Consider the following 15,652-nt stretch of genomic DNA (forward strand, 5'->3'; position numbering starts at 1 on the left):
CTGGTGGGATTGCAAATTAGTGTAACCTTAGTGGAAAAGAATTTGGAGATACCTCAAAGAGCTAAATATAGAAATAACATTCAATCTAGCAATAGCACTATTAGGCATCTACCCAAAAGAGCATAAGACATTCTATTATAAAGACATCTGCACCTGAATGTTTATGGCAGCACAATTCACTACTGCAAGGACACAGAAACAACCCAAGTACCTGTCAATTCATGAGTGGATTATTAAAATTTGGTATATGTTCACAATAGAATATTACTCAATTCTAAGAAATGACAGTGATCTAGCACCGCTTATACTATCCTGGATTAAGCTTAAGCCCATTATCCAAAGTGAGGAGACACAAGATCAGAAAAATGGGTTCCACATGTACTCACCATCAAGTACTGACTGTTTAAAACTATGGTGCTCAAATGGTGGTGGTGTTCACCAGGGATTCGGGGGTGGGGGGGTAGACCCACATCTTAGGGATGTGGTGAGCATTGTGGAGGGGAAGGGCATACCTCTAACCCTTCCTAGAGAGAGGCAAAGATATAAAATGTAACCAAAATGTCAAAAAAAAATTTATTGGGTGTTAGGCAGGTGGGAGGGGAGAGGAGGGGATGGGTATATACATACATAATGAGTGCGATGCGCACCACCTGGGGGATGGATACGCTTGAAGCTCTGACTCGAGGAGGGAGGGGAGGCAAGGGCAATATAGGTAACCTTAACAACATTTGTACCCCCATAATATGATGAAATAAAAAATAAAACTACAGAGACCTAGACCCTATCCAAGACCCACTCAATCAATATCTTCAGAGAGTTTCCAACGCATAAAGTTGAGAAGCACTAAATGATTCAAAGTGTACTAAATTCTGGACTCTGGCACTAATCCTTTAATGCCTCCCACCTACATGCCACAGAGCAGGTTTCCTAACAGCAATGAACAGTGTATACAAGTTCCTTATCTCTCCTCCTGATTATGTGCAAGGTCAGAAAGGAAAAAGAAAAAGAAATCAGAAACTGGGCTCATTAGGTTTCTAATAGGTTTTATTTTTTTCCCCTCTCCTCTCCTTTACTTTTTTGGAGATTGGCCCCCTTGAGGCACATCAAAACTCAGACTAACTCCCAGGTGGGAAGGGAGAAAAAGAGTGTTGGAACTGCAAAAGCAGAACCTAATAGCAGCAAAATAAAAAATACTAAAAAACAAAACAAAACAAATAAGAAGAAATAAAGAGAAAGGCTTACCAGTAATGTACTAGGAAAGGTTATTTTTAAAATAGGAGCATTACTTCTGCACATTTTTTTCTGTGTGCTCTGTGGATATAGCAGACTACAGCCTGTGCATTCTTGGAGTGCCTGAATTATTGCTAAGCCATTGGCCTCATCTCTTCTCAGTATATGTTTTGTTTGGTCTATCATGACCAGCTAGAAGACAGCTGATACTCACTGCCTATAGGGGAGTCTTGAGGGCTCTCAAGGCCAGGAGGCAGATCTGTAACCCTGACCACACTCTTCAGTCCAGAGAATGCCTTCCTCTCTTCCATGGGGCAGAGTGTGCTAGGGGTTTACCACTCACTCTGAAAGCTTGGTTTGATTACCTCTCTCAGAAGCCACGCAGGAAGAGCACAAGCTTATTACTTTGGGGAGGGAACCCAAAGCACTTTTCTACTCATTTCTGTTGCCCTAGAAGCTGTACAGTCAAAGAGAAGGAAATGAAAACAGAAAACTATGTCAAGAAGTGGTTCACAGAATAAATAACTGGTATGGGAAAATGTATTAGGGAAATATAGTAGTGTCCCTAATAATAGCTTAGATACTTGCTCCTCTCCAAATTACTAGTATTATATGTACAATGTGGAAAGTGTTCATAATGCATAAATTTTACCCTACATTTGCTTTTATTCCATCCTTTGGAATGACAAGAATCATCTAATTAGATGTACATGGCCTCCTGGAACATCAGTGATACTGCAGTTCAGGAAAACAGGTAAATAGCATCTGTTAGAAGTGCACAGCAGCCAGAATTCATAATGCCCACCGACACCGTCCTTACCCACTATGGGCCTGAATGCCAGCCACAGGGGAACCAAGCCTTCACACGTAGGTGAGAGGGCTGATTGCCTTGAACTGAGTGTGCCTCATGAGCTGTTCACACCAGCTTACAGAGAGGCCTGGGAACAGAGAATACAACAAGCTGCTGCCAACCCAGAGGCTTCAAATTGGAGGCCTGCAGGCTTGTATGACCTAGTCAGGGCTTGTGTGATCCTATGTACCCCTCGGTATGAATTAGAAAAAGGCATCTCTTCCTCTGGGCAGACCTACTCCAGGAGCCTCAGCCAAAACAAACTTACCCAATTGCACTGGTGGCTCTGGCTGCTACCTGCACTGGTTTTGCCTGTTTTAAAAAATTGGAATATTTCACCAAAATAAAAAAAACAGATTTCCATTTTCCATTGAAAAAAATGAAATTTTGGAACACTGAACTCACATTTCCACATGGCAGCTGCCCATTGAGATGGGCTACATGCTCCTCAGTTCAGCCTGAACAGCAGCTCCTCCAAGAAGTTCTCGTAGAGGACTCCACCTGCATGGATCGACCTAAACCTGAACAGCAAACGTTCATGCCCTAAATACTGAGCCAATATTCCCACATGTCAGCTGTCAGTGGACATGAATATCAGCTGTTTACTTCAGACGGGCCACATGATCTAGATAGACTTTAGGGAGTCCATGCAGCCAGCTGAAATGGAATGTGAAATACGGTGCATGACTTTCTGTATTTGGGGAGGAAGACAGTTGATGGTGTTCATCAAATCTCCAGATAGATTTGTGAACACAGACAACTTTAATAACCACTATTCATAGCATTTATGTATACTACTAATTGTCCTCATATGGTGTGCTGGAGTTTATTTTTTTATATTTTATCATTCTTAATTATTCTGTTTATTTATGTATCAGGCAAGATCACAGTCACTCTGCAATAACAAACAACTGCAAAATCACAGGAAGCTTAAAACAATAAATGTTTATTTCTCACACAAAATCCACTATGAGTCTACATAATTCTCCTAAGCTGCTGTCTCATATGTGATGAGTCAGCTCAAACTTTTGTAGTACCTTAGCTTCAATAATTGCCAAACAGGGGAAGAGAGGGCTAAAGCAATCAAATCCTTCTTCCTGAGAGCTACGTGTGTCACTTTCTCTTGCATGTCACTGGACAAAGTAAGTAATACAATCTTTTTTTGTTTTTTTAAACACGCCCCCCCCACTGGAACATATTCTTATCTAATCTGGTGAGGGCAAGGAAGTTCAAACGTCTCATGCGCCCAAGAAGAGAACTAAAAAGAGAGAACTATCAGCAAACAGCACTAATGTTGACCACAATATACCTGCTTCCTGGTTTAACTTACTCCTCCCTTAAAAGATAATAGTGTTGACCTAAGTAACTATGAAAAATGGTGTTTTGACTGGAAACAATAAGACCGAAGACAAAAAGAATTGTATATAATTATTGCACTCTAGTTGATAATTTGTTTCTCCCAGGGGCACGAACTAACACTTCTGGAGGTCCATGTACACGAGTATTGAAAAAATATGTAAATAAATGGTAGATAATCAAAGCCAGATTTTTCATTGCCAGAGAAAGAAGTTTGCAAATAAGCAAGGGAGGCAAACTAGAGTCAAATCTGTAATGCTGAATTAGCACCAGAGACATCAGTATAAACTTATGTAAATTTAATTTATACACAGGTAGATACATACAGAAATAAGTATAGATGTGTATACACTGGTTAGTACATACACATTTGTTTCCTGGCTCTGTCCACTGAGAGGGCCTAGAAGCAATGACATGCCAGTTAACAACAAGCACACTCAGTGCCCAGATCTTGGTTTCTAAGTACCATTCTTCATCAGAAGGAAACAACATTTCCTGGAAAAACAATTGATTCTAAGGACAGGGCACAGAAAATAAAGATGAGTTTTGATTGTCTTGTAGCACCAGAAAGTAAGGAAGTACTCAAAAACCAAAAAAGATGATAGCATGTCAAAGCAACAAAAGGCCAAACTAACAGAGCTCTCAGTGGCCCAAGTCAGAGCAATTTGAGCAACAAAGTAATATAGTATTGGATTATAACACAAAGTACACAAATATATATAAGTCTGTACACATATAAATAAATGCTTCAATAAATGAATAAATGGGGAAAAGGAAAAACTCTTTTTTATGTAAGATTCTCAGATTAGATATGTAAATACTCCCCAACAAGGAGTTGGAACTGAATTCCCCTCCCTTTGAGTGTGAGCTGAATTTAGTGACTCAATTCCAAAGAATAGACCATGGAAAGGGAAAAACTGGAGAAATCTAGGAGATCCTGCCTTAAAAAGTGCTCAACATTATTATGACCAGTTATAAGTTATTTTGGTATTATATACCTCTATGATAGGATAGGATAGATGCTATGATATGATATATAATATAATGTAAGATATTATATAATAGTTTTTCTTTTTTTTATTTTTTTTATTTTTTTTTTTTTTCAGATAGGGTCTCACTCTATTACCCAGGCTGGAGTGTACTGGCACAGTCATAGTTCACTGTAATCTCAATCTCCTGGGCTGAAGCGATCCTCCTGCCTCAGCCTCCCAAATAGCTGAAACTACAGGCATGCACTACCATAAATGGCTAGGTTTTTATTTATTATTATATTTTGTAGAGACAGGGACTCACTGTGTTGCCGAAGCTGCTCTTGAATTTCTGGCCTCAAGTGAGCCTCCCACCTTGGCCTCCCAAAGTGCTGGGATTACAGGTGTGAGCAACTATGACTTAGGTTTGAATCCCAGTCCCACCACTTATTACATGTGGAATTCTGAATCTCTGAATCTCTCTAGGCCTCAGTTTCCTCATCTGTAAAACAGGAGAAATAATAGCTCTCTTCCCATAGGATTATTGTGAATAAATGTGATAAGTAGAGATATCACAGCAGGGCTTGGCACAAAGTAAGTGCTCAATGCATACCAGCTATTATTACAGCTCTCTGTCCTTTCCAGTTCCAGGCACAGAGAGGGAGACCCTGAATACATTTCTCAGTCCTGATGGAATATTTACTACTGCTTTAAACCAAATCATTTCAGAGGTTAAGAATTACATTTGACAGCTCTCAATGCTGGATATCTGGGGCATTTTATCCCTTAATGGGTGAACAGTATTAACTGTGAGGGTCAGCCTTTGGGATATAAGGAAAGGCATGATTACATGAGGGTTAAAAGCACTAGCTCTAGATTTCACATCTTAGCTAGACTCCCAGTAGCTGAGTGATCATTTTTTTAACCACTTCGATCTTCCTTATATACAAAATGGGTATAATGCCAATATATTAATATATCTCAATGGTAATTCAACAATCCACACTTAGTAAACTTCCTTACATGTAATGAGTACGACATAAATATTTATTATTATTGTAATAAAAAGAGGAATCCAGCTGCTATTATGGACAAATTCCCTTTGATGAAAGGTGCATTAAAAAAAATCTTCCCTCCATCCTAGCTGAGAGGGTTTCCAGGGATCTTTATAGGCCCTACAGGTGAAGGGAGAGACAAAGCTTCCTTCTTCCTCAACCCCATTGTTTGGGAAGAGGATAGGGGCTGAGGCCGGAGGTCCTAGCCTTGGCATCTGGGCCCACTGCCTCTCAGAACAGCTGCTCCTCTATCCCCTGCCAGTCACAGGCTGGAAGGGTTAGGGGAAGTGTGTCTGAGCACATGACCCCTGGGACTCACGGGTCAAACACAGGCTGGGAAGGGGAGGGACCCAAGGAGCAGCAGCTGCTGTTTGCTGGGCTGGGTTCCCTGGGTATTATTTGTTTAAGTTTCAATAAAATTATTGTAATTTAGTGGATCTGTATGTTTAGTTGTTTCAAGAAAAGATTTTAAATCTGCAGTTTATTTTAGGAAAGTCCTAGCCCTCCCTTGAGGTTGTTAATAGTAATCTAAGTATTCAACTATTTGATCTGATATGAGAACAACTGTTAGGGGTCACAGACCTGACCAGGGGATCCCAATATCAACCACCAAGGCACTTCCTTCTGCTTTTGCTATTATTTTATATTATTCCTTTAAACAAATTATATAGATGCATGGTTCAAAATTCTAAATCTATCAAAGAATTTTCTCCCACTTAACCTTGTCCTCTAGTTCATTCCATAAAGGCAATAATTTTACCAGTCTCTGTGTTTGTTTTTTGAATCCTTCCAAAGACTTTTTTATGCCCAAATAGGAAAATATGTGACTATACACACTTTTTTGTTTTCTGTAGCTCTTTTTAACAGAGAATATTTCTCAGATCTCCATGATAGCTGCTATATGTTTGCTTTCTTATGCTAAAATAGATACTGAATTTAGTGACACTTTAAATACACTAGTGTTTTATGAATAACAACATCTGTATTCATTTAAAAAATTTCTTCTATGGGTATTTAATAATACCTATACTACATTGTATCATGCCACAGCTAAAAAAAATAAGGTAGCTGTATCTGTATTAGTACTAAAAGGCCTACCAAAAAGAAACAAGTTTGGGAATAAGCACTTACACTATGACAACATTTATATAAAAACCATCCCCCGAATACTCCAAATTCATTGGACACCTACATACAAGCATATAACACTCTCCAGAAAGTTACATGCCCCACCAAGAATAACGGGGAAGGGAATGAAATGGATGGGAGTCAGGGGTGAGTTATCATTAGCAAAGGGGTCATTAGCAAAGTATACCTGCACTGGGATAGACCATTAAGCAGTATACTTGTTGTTTAAGGCTGGTGTCCACCTGACTAGTCAGTGCACATGCTGAACTCTTGCTAGGCACTTTGAATATCATCCCTGGTCATTAACCTTATCTTTACTGTTCAAATATTTTTAGAAAATGAATTCACATGGTGAAATTAAAAAGTTTATATACAAGAAAAGATTATGTGTGCAAGGCGTATGCATTTTATCCACAAAAAGAGTTAGAGCATATGGCTTTGTAGTACAGAGACTATTATCCAGTGATCCATTCCACAAATCTATAATTTTCCAAAAGCTAAAAGATGCTTCCTCAGTACTTCCAGTTAGACTCAAAATACATCAGGAACCCTATCTCCAGCCTGGGAAATGGCCATTCAGTGTGCTGAGGCAGACTAACTCCCTGTTGTTCAAGTCCCAGTCCAATCTTCCTTCTCAGCCTGAACCACCTGGACACTGAGAAACAAGGGGAAAGAGTCCCTCTTGGGTCATTCCACCTGACAGGCTACAAAAGCAAATATTGTCCCTCAGAAGTCATCTCTGATAACTTACAGAGGTTTGTAAACGTTTTCATAAAGGGCCAGGTAGTAAATATCTTAGGTTTTGTAAACCAGATGGCCCCTGTGGAAATCACTCAACTCTGCCATTGTAGCACAATGCTAACAATAAGGAAATGAATGGGCGTGGCTGTGTTCCAATAAAACATTCTTTACAAAAACAGGCCTCTGGCAGGCCATGCTTTACAAACACCCAAAGCTGACAACCAGTACTGCCAATACTTTGTCTCTCTCTAACTCATCACTGGCCTGAGGGACCAAAAACCCAAAGCCAGATGGAGACTCTCAATCCTAGATAACACCTTATACATTAAGAGATAAAAATTAACAGAGTAAAAGGCTCCAAAGTGATTCCACCCCAGCATTGCCCCATGACCCCAGATAAAATGACTCTGAGAGTATGTGATGTTGAACTTCCCATACTCAAGATAATTCAGGTCCTCAGTGTGCACAAACTGGCCCCAGACTCCCCAACTGAGCAAGGACACAAGAGCTGGATGGAGAAAAGAAGTTTCAATTTTGGTTCTCCAATCTGTATTTCCCTCTCTCTGCCTTGAATGCTTGTCTCCTTAATTTAAGTCGAAGTATAGAGAACTGAAATGTAGAAGTCAGTCACAAATCCTACCTGGGTTAGGCAGACTTTCCCTGATAAGAGCCTATCTATTGTAAAGCTCCCACATCACACAAGAAATCTATCTTTATCTTAAGTAATAAGCATTATGTCAGTCAATCTTCCCGTGGCAGGTTGACACATCATTAAACCAAGGCATGAGGATTAAAAAAAAGGGGGGTGGGAAGCCCCATCAAACCATTACAACTCCCATTTCTTTCATATGTAACAATACAATAAAGGCAACTCTTAAAATTATAGGCTGTCCTGCGTTCAGCCTGATCAAATGGGGTTATTCCAGGTTTTCTCCAAAGTTAAAACACCAATTAGAGTGCTAATTTCAAAGATGATACTAAGTAAGTAGCTCAGGGAACAGAAGAAACTAAGTAAGAAAACACAACAGAAACAATCAATTTCAAGTCCTCCTAGAAATTGTTGAAAGTTATGTTTTTTTATTTTTTGGGTTTTTTTATTGTACCCAATTAGAGATGAGAGGAGGTGGGGGGAGATCTAAAAATCGTGATTATTGTGTTACTTTTTTCCCTTCTTGCTCCCAATTAAAGAGGGGTTTCTTCTTTCACTAGAGATGCACAGTTATTAAATCATGATGTCTTTCTTTTAAAAACCAATTTATAGCAGAGGGCTCCTCCATACTGCTGCCACTTCTGCAAGGTTGCTTATAATTGCTCCATGCAATGCTTTGACTAATTAAATCACACAAGAGATTGTTTCTTAGTAACACACCTGGTCCACGCTTTGTTGTTGGCTTTCATTAAAGCACAGTGTCTCATGCTGTCTTATAGCATGAAAGGATATTAATCAGGTAAATGGCCATTAAAAGTCATATCAATGTTTGCTGTGCAGTGATTGTTTTCTTAAATCTTGAACAAAGGAGGTTTCTTTGAAATCTCAGGGCTGGCCTCCAACCACAGGAGAGAATAGCCACATTGAAATGCTTTGTTTTTCAACCTTACCAAGAAGAAAAAAGAAGCAAAATGCAAGGTGTGGCAAGATGTAAGATTATACTCTTTGTTCCACTGGGCTATTTAGGGAAAGGAGAGGCAAGGAGGGACAAGTTGAAAAAAATGAAATCAGTGTAAGGCAAGTGGGGACAACAGACAGAAAGTGTTCTCTAATGGCCCCCCATTCCCTGGGAGAGGAAAGCTTCACTTTGGAGGCAGTGCTGCTAATTAGGTTGCATTTCAGAGCTCTAGTTAGAAATAAAAATGCCCAGAGAATCAAGTGTTACTTGCATATTAAATTGAAAAGGAAAAATGCTGCTAACCATTTCCTTCTGTCAAGAAAGCACCCTTGATGGTTTTATTGATCAGCTACTGTATCTGGACCTGGAACGTGGTCATGACAGTTTGATTCCTGAGTTACTCTGCCCTTTACCTGTTGGAGCAGTTCCTCCAAATCAATATGTATTTATATAACCAAGCCAACATCCACTAGAGCAAACATTCCATTCAGAAGGGGAGCAAGGTGGCTACATACACAGACACCTGAAAAAAAATGACCAGCTTGCCAAAGGCATACACATAGAATCCTGGATCCAGCAACCTCTTCTCCTGCCATAAATGACTATTTGTTCTGTGTTAAGCAAGTGGCCTTGTTGAGACTGAGATAAAGCATACTGCTTAAGAACCCAGGCTCTAGAATAGAAATTCTGGGGTTGGAATTTCACATCAGCAACCTCACTACAGTAGGCAAATTACTTAAACCCTCTGTGCCTTTGTTTCTCATAAGTAAAATGCCCAAAATAACAGTAATAATCTCCATATGAGTAGTAATTCTCATAACGATTATGACAATAAAATGAATATATTGCATATAATCTGAGATACACATGCGCCTACAGACACACATATATATAGTATTTGGTACATAGTAAGTCCTCAATAAATGTTAGGTATAATATTCTTGATAGCTGCCAAAGGCTTACACAGTGTATGTAATATATACATTTTATTCAAAACGCAGCTCCGAGCGGCGACTCCGTAACTAATTACTCTTCGGTGGGCTGCCCTTTGTGACCCCGTAGTATGAGAGGCCTGCAAGCTTGAAATGGGTCTCACAGAAACAAGGGGGAAACGAAACCAAGGCAGGCGGCGTGTTTCGAGGCCCTCCTACGACTCTCCCAGGGGGTCCCCACCGCAGGGCCTGCTCTCAAAGCCGAGAGCGCACCGCGCCGGGGCTGCCCACGAAGACGGTGTCCACACTGCCCCCCGGACAACAGCACTCAGAAGAGAGTCGGGCCGAAACCGAGCTCGCGCCCCACTCTGCACGCGTGTGGGCTCGCTGCGCCCAACGGGGCTTCCGATGGGGGACGCGCCCGTCAGCGCACCACGGCTGCCCGCCCGGGCCTTACTGACACTTCCCGGAGGACAGCGGGCAAACTAGTCAGGGCACTGAGCTGCAAGTGGCAGAAAGGCCACTGCCAATTGGCTCGGCAGGGACAGGAGGGCTTCCATAACTGCGAAGTCCTGCGGTGGCTCCCACCTCGAACACGGCTCCCTCCAAGGCCCTGAGCCCTCAGCACTACCTTCGCTCCGGCAGCTCCAGTTTGCAGGGCTGGCTCCTCGCTCACCGGGACCGGACGATGGCAGCACCGCCAATGCTCTAACGCGCCTGCGCAGCGCTCAGCATTCTGGGGAACTTGCCAGTCATTGGCTGGGATCCGGTCACGTTACCTATTCCTGACCCAATCACTCTGGGCGACGGGAGTCGTATTCTGATTGGCCAAGTCGGGGGTCACAGGGCACTTCAGGCACCATGGGTGGAGTCAGTACTCTTTGACCTTTTATTTTTTTATGTTTTATTTCAGCATATTATGGGGGTACAAATGTTAAGGTTACGTCTTTGACCTTCTTGGCTGAGAGTTGGGGACTGCAGGTGAGCTGGTCGTGGAGAAGAGGATGGCGGTCTTGCTACTGGAATAGCATGACGGGATGCTGGCCTAGTGAAATGGTAGATGTTCACAAGAGTGGAGAGAGAAGCAGGAGGCCATGGAGGACTGGGGTGGGGCTTGGGGCAAAAGCAAGAGGGCAGGTGTTCTCTCCTCAGGTGTCCATTCGTTGGTCTCTTGTCCTGTCTGAGGACAGTTGCTGACCACTGAGCTGACGTGCACACCTCTGAAAGCCCCTGCTCTGGCACCCAGGAGTTCAGAAATGGACCTAAATCTCGAAGGCCGACATTCTCACATTGCACATTAAAATCACCTGAGGAGCTTTTCACACATCTCAAAATGCCTGAATTCCACCTCCAGAGATTGATTTAATTGTTGGAGGATTGACAGGAGGAGGCTAGGTGGGGGTACTTTTAAAAAGCTTCCCCAGTTGATTCTGCTGGACGGCCACGATTGAAAACTGGTGTCCTGGGGCATCTGCCTTCTGTTCTTCAGTAAACTTGGCTCACAGAAGGGGGAAGAATTACCTTACTCCCAAGATCCCTCATCCTGGTTAACCAAACTAATTCTCCCCAACCCAGAGCAGATCCTAAAGTTAGGGGAATTGAGCTAGGGGCTCTCGGGAGAAGGTTTGGTTTTGGTGGCGGGTACTTTGTTGCATGAGGAGATAATAAGTATATTAAAAAGCACAATACTTTTTCTTCTCACTGTTCTGCTTTCACATTACTTTCTCTGGTATCTTTTTATGCTGGTCTCAACAGCTATGATGTCATCACATAAGCTTACAAAACAAATTGATGAAAAGGTGGAACTTCTGGGAAATGTGCTCAGAGGAGGAAATTATCCTCCTGCCCTTTACTCTTTCTGTCCACCAGTTTTATTTCTGCCCCTTTCCTATAGAGAATGGATTCCTTTTTTTTAATTGGTTGCAGGAAGAGAACTGTCGTTAAAGAAGCCAAGTTTCTAATAAGGAAGTAAAATAACCAGCCTGCATATTAACTATAAACCATCTCCATTTGCCGGATTCAATACCAAGAAAAGATTCGTTCACTGCTGGGTTTCTAATCTACTTTGATTCACTATACTGCTTGTGCCTACTAGGTTTCCTGTTTGGGGGGGGGGTTTAAAGTCTGTTATTTTCTTTACCATTTAACAGGCTCAAGAAAGACTTAAATTCATGAAGAGCTGGTCTATAATAGGAAGTTAAGAATGCCTGGGATGTGTCTTGGGGTTATCACCAGGGTGGGCAACTATTATATTCACCCACAAAAGCCATATCTTGATGTTGAAGGTAGTACTAGAACACTGCCAGGATGCCATCTCTCCCCTCCCCATCCCCAGTTTACCCATCTAACAATTTTTATATTACTTATTAAAATTTGGAAGACTCCTTCAGATGCCACTCTCTTCTATCTTCATCTACTCATATTTATTCTGTCATTATGAAAGTTTCATTGCATACACTATTTTGTCCTTTACATCCTCTCCTGTACTTGTAAAGCACATCCATTTTACAGAACACTTTTATATTTGTTATCATATTTTAATCCCCACAGCCACAATGCTGTTAACAAGTCCACTCACAAGGTGATATCTTAATTAATCAGTGAATGCACAATTCCATAGCATATTTTTTTAATGCTTTGACATATGACCACATGTTAATGGTCTTCCCTGATGGGTACTGCTGTGATTTGAATATGTCCCCCAAAGTTCATGCATTGGAATTTAATTGCCATTTTAACAGTATTAAAAGGTGGGGCCTTTAACACATGATTAGGCCATGAGGGCTCTGTCCTCATGAATGGATTAATGCCATTATCATGGGCATGGGTTTGTTACAGCAAGAGCAGGCTCCTGTTAAAAGGATGAGCTCAGCCCAATTTTCTCTTTCTGTCTCCTGTACTAGCTTCCTCCTTTTGCCTTCTACCATGGGACGCCCTCACAAGATGCCAGTGCCATGCTCTTGGACTTCCCAGTCTACAGAATGGTGAGTTAAATAAACTTCTATTCCTTATAAATTGCCTACTTTGTGGTATTTGTTTATGGCAAGAGAACACAAACTGACCAGCATATAACACAGATTTTTATTACCCAATATTGTGTGCAACAGAAACCCTCAGCTATTCTTTGGTCCTAACCATCCTGTTAAATAAGGATCAATTTCAAATTCACAGAGGGTTCAGGAAGGCAGAGCAGTTGCATAACAAGGGCTGTGTAGGGACTATGGCAAACCAAAGAGTACAAACTACTAATGCCATGAAAACTTGAGGGTTAGTTCTTGCCAAATCTTTAACTGTCTCAAGAGAAGCTGTTAACCCAGATCTTTATGGTACTATCCTTATGCTTAAATTATAACTAATCTTTTTTACTCTCTCTCTTTTTAACTCTATAGGCCAAATTGGCCACTTTTTTTTGGCTGCATTCAAACAAATGCTGTCATTTCTGATTTCTGCTTATCCCTCATTTTTTCCTCTGTTGATTAGCTTAGGATTTGCAATGACAACATCACAGACTCAAAACAGGCAAATGACTATGTCCCAGGAGTACCAAATGGCTGTGTCAAATTATCTTTCCTTGTGCCTTACCACCCCTGCACCAGTTGTGATTATTGTCTCTATCTATTTCTGTTGTACCTTGAATATAACTCTGACACCATAATATCCCTCTAAATAGTAATTATTTGTGTATATGTTTCTCTCCTATTAGACAGTGAGCTCCCTTAAAGCTAAAAAGTGTGTATTTTTCATCTTTCTGTCTTCAGTTCACAATGGATACTCAATTATTATTTAATAAGTGTAGAAAGATTTGTATGACTATTTCTAAGAGATAATGATTTAGAGAAGTGAATTAACACTACCATGATGTTGCATGTATGCGCATATACACATACACATGCACACACACACACCTCACCCCTAACAGTATCATCACCTCACAACCAAATGTTATGGTTGACCCATTAGGAGTTGTAAGGCCAAGGTTCTTTATAATCAACAATAACAATGAATGTGGTTCTGGTAAGAGAAGAAGTAGGCAATGAGCTGGAACAGGATGCTGCCCCAGGTACTTAAACATTTATATAGGGCTCTTGAACCACATTTCTTCCTCCTCCTCCTGCGATTCCATGACTGATCCCCATCCTGTCAGTTTGCCCTGGAGCCCAGCTAGAGGGCTATCACAGGCCCCATCTTCCATGTTTCTATTGGCTTTCTTCATGTGAACAACCTGTCTTTCCTCATATCCTATTCATCCTTCACAGCAGCTCAAACTCCATTTTCTTCAGGAAGGTACCCTGGCTGCTTCAGCCACAGAGGACCTCTTCCTTCTCCAGGTTGTTTGTTTGTTTGCTTTTAGTGCCTATAATCTAATCCTTCCACTTTGCTACTTTATTACATTTAGTCTTTCCTACTTTAACGTGTAGTTGTATCCTTAAGAGACTATTATAAAAATATGCTGTTTAAAAAATTGTTTTGATGGAGAAAATAGGAATGAGGCGATAGAGAGCCTGAGATTCACAGTAACAAAGTTATATCATCTGGACTAATTAAGATTAATAAATGCTTCTACCCAAAAGAGCATAAGACATTCTATTATAAAGACATCTGCACCAGAATGTTTATGGCAGCACAATTCACTATTGCAAGGACGTGGAAACAACCCAAGTGCCCATCAATTCATGAGTGGATTATTAAAATTTGGTATATGTTTACAATGGAATATTACTCAATTCTAAGAAACGACAGCGAGCTAGGACCGCTTATACTATCTTGGATTAAGCTTAAGTCCATTATCCAAAGTGAGGAGACACAAGATCAGAAAAATGGGCTCCACATGTACTTGCCATCAAATTGGTACTGGCTGATTAACATTATGGTACTCAAATGGTGGTGGTGTACACCAGATATTTGGGGGTTGGGGAGGGTAGACCCACATCTTAGGGATGTGGTGAGCATTGTGGAGGGGAAGGGCATACCTCTAACCCTTGCTAGGGAAAAGCAAAGCTATAAAATGTAACCAAAATGTTAAAAAAGGGAAAAAAATTATTGGGTGTTGGGCAGGTGGGAGGGGAAGAGGGGATGTGTATATATACACATAATGAGTGCGATGTGCACCACCTGGGGGATGGACACGCTTGAAGCTCTGACTCAAGGGGGAGGGGAGGCAAGGGCAATATACATAACCTTAACATTTGTACCCCCATAATATGTTAGAATAAAATATATATATATATATATAACGAAAAGATTAATAGATGCTTGTACGTAGCTCTAAAATGTAAATATCACTGAATAAATCTAGTATTGAAATAAGTTTGACTTCTGTTCAAACAATGACCTTTGTCCTTTTATCATATATATTCTTGATAGCTTTTCCTCATTCATTCATTCAGCACATATTTATTGGGCTCTGACTATGTGTCAGGCACTGACCTAGGTACAATGGATACAGCAATAAATAAGAGACAAGATCCCTGCTGTCACTGAGTTGACAGTAATGACAAGTAAACAATTTCAAATGGCAGTTACTAGCATGAGGAAAAACAGGCTGACAGGCTAAGGAATACCAGAGCATGTGAGTGAGGGACAAGCTTGGTGTGCTGACGGAACATACAAAAGGCAACATGCAAAGCCACTCAAATGGAAAGGTCTCATCACAAATACAACATGTTTTCCATTTAAGAGGTTGTTAGATCATAGACTCTGCTGGTTACCTAACTTTACTTTTAACATTTTAACTGGAAATATAACATACATACAGGAAAGTACACAATCATAGGTGTACAGCTGA

General features: G+C 40.9%; 1 long non-coding RNA gene across 1 annotated transcript in view; it reads right to left on the bottom strand.

The window, feature by feature from the left end:
* Nucleotides 1-10,612, bottom strand: part of LOC105875544 (uncharacterized) — a 175,382-nt gene extending 164,770 nt beyond the window's left edge. Inside the window, exon 1 of the long non-coding RNA XR_012913671.1 lies at nt 10,499-10,612. This is a non-coding gene — a long non-coding RNA (uncharacterized LOC105875544). The remainder of the gene's footprint in view (nt 1-10,498) is intronic.
* Nucleotides 10,613-15,652: the final 5,040 nt, after the last annotated feature.

The sequence above is a fragment of the Microcebus murinus genome, chromosome 20, assembly GCF_040939455.1.
Source record: "Microcebus murinus isolate Inina chromosome 20, M.murinus_Inina_mat1.0, whole genome shotgun sequence".
NCBI lineage: Eukaryota > Metazoa > Chordata > Mammalia > Primates > Cheirogaleidae > Microcebus > Microcebus murinus.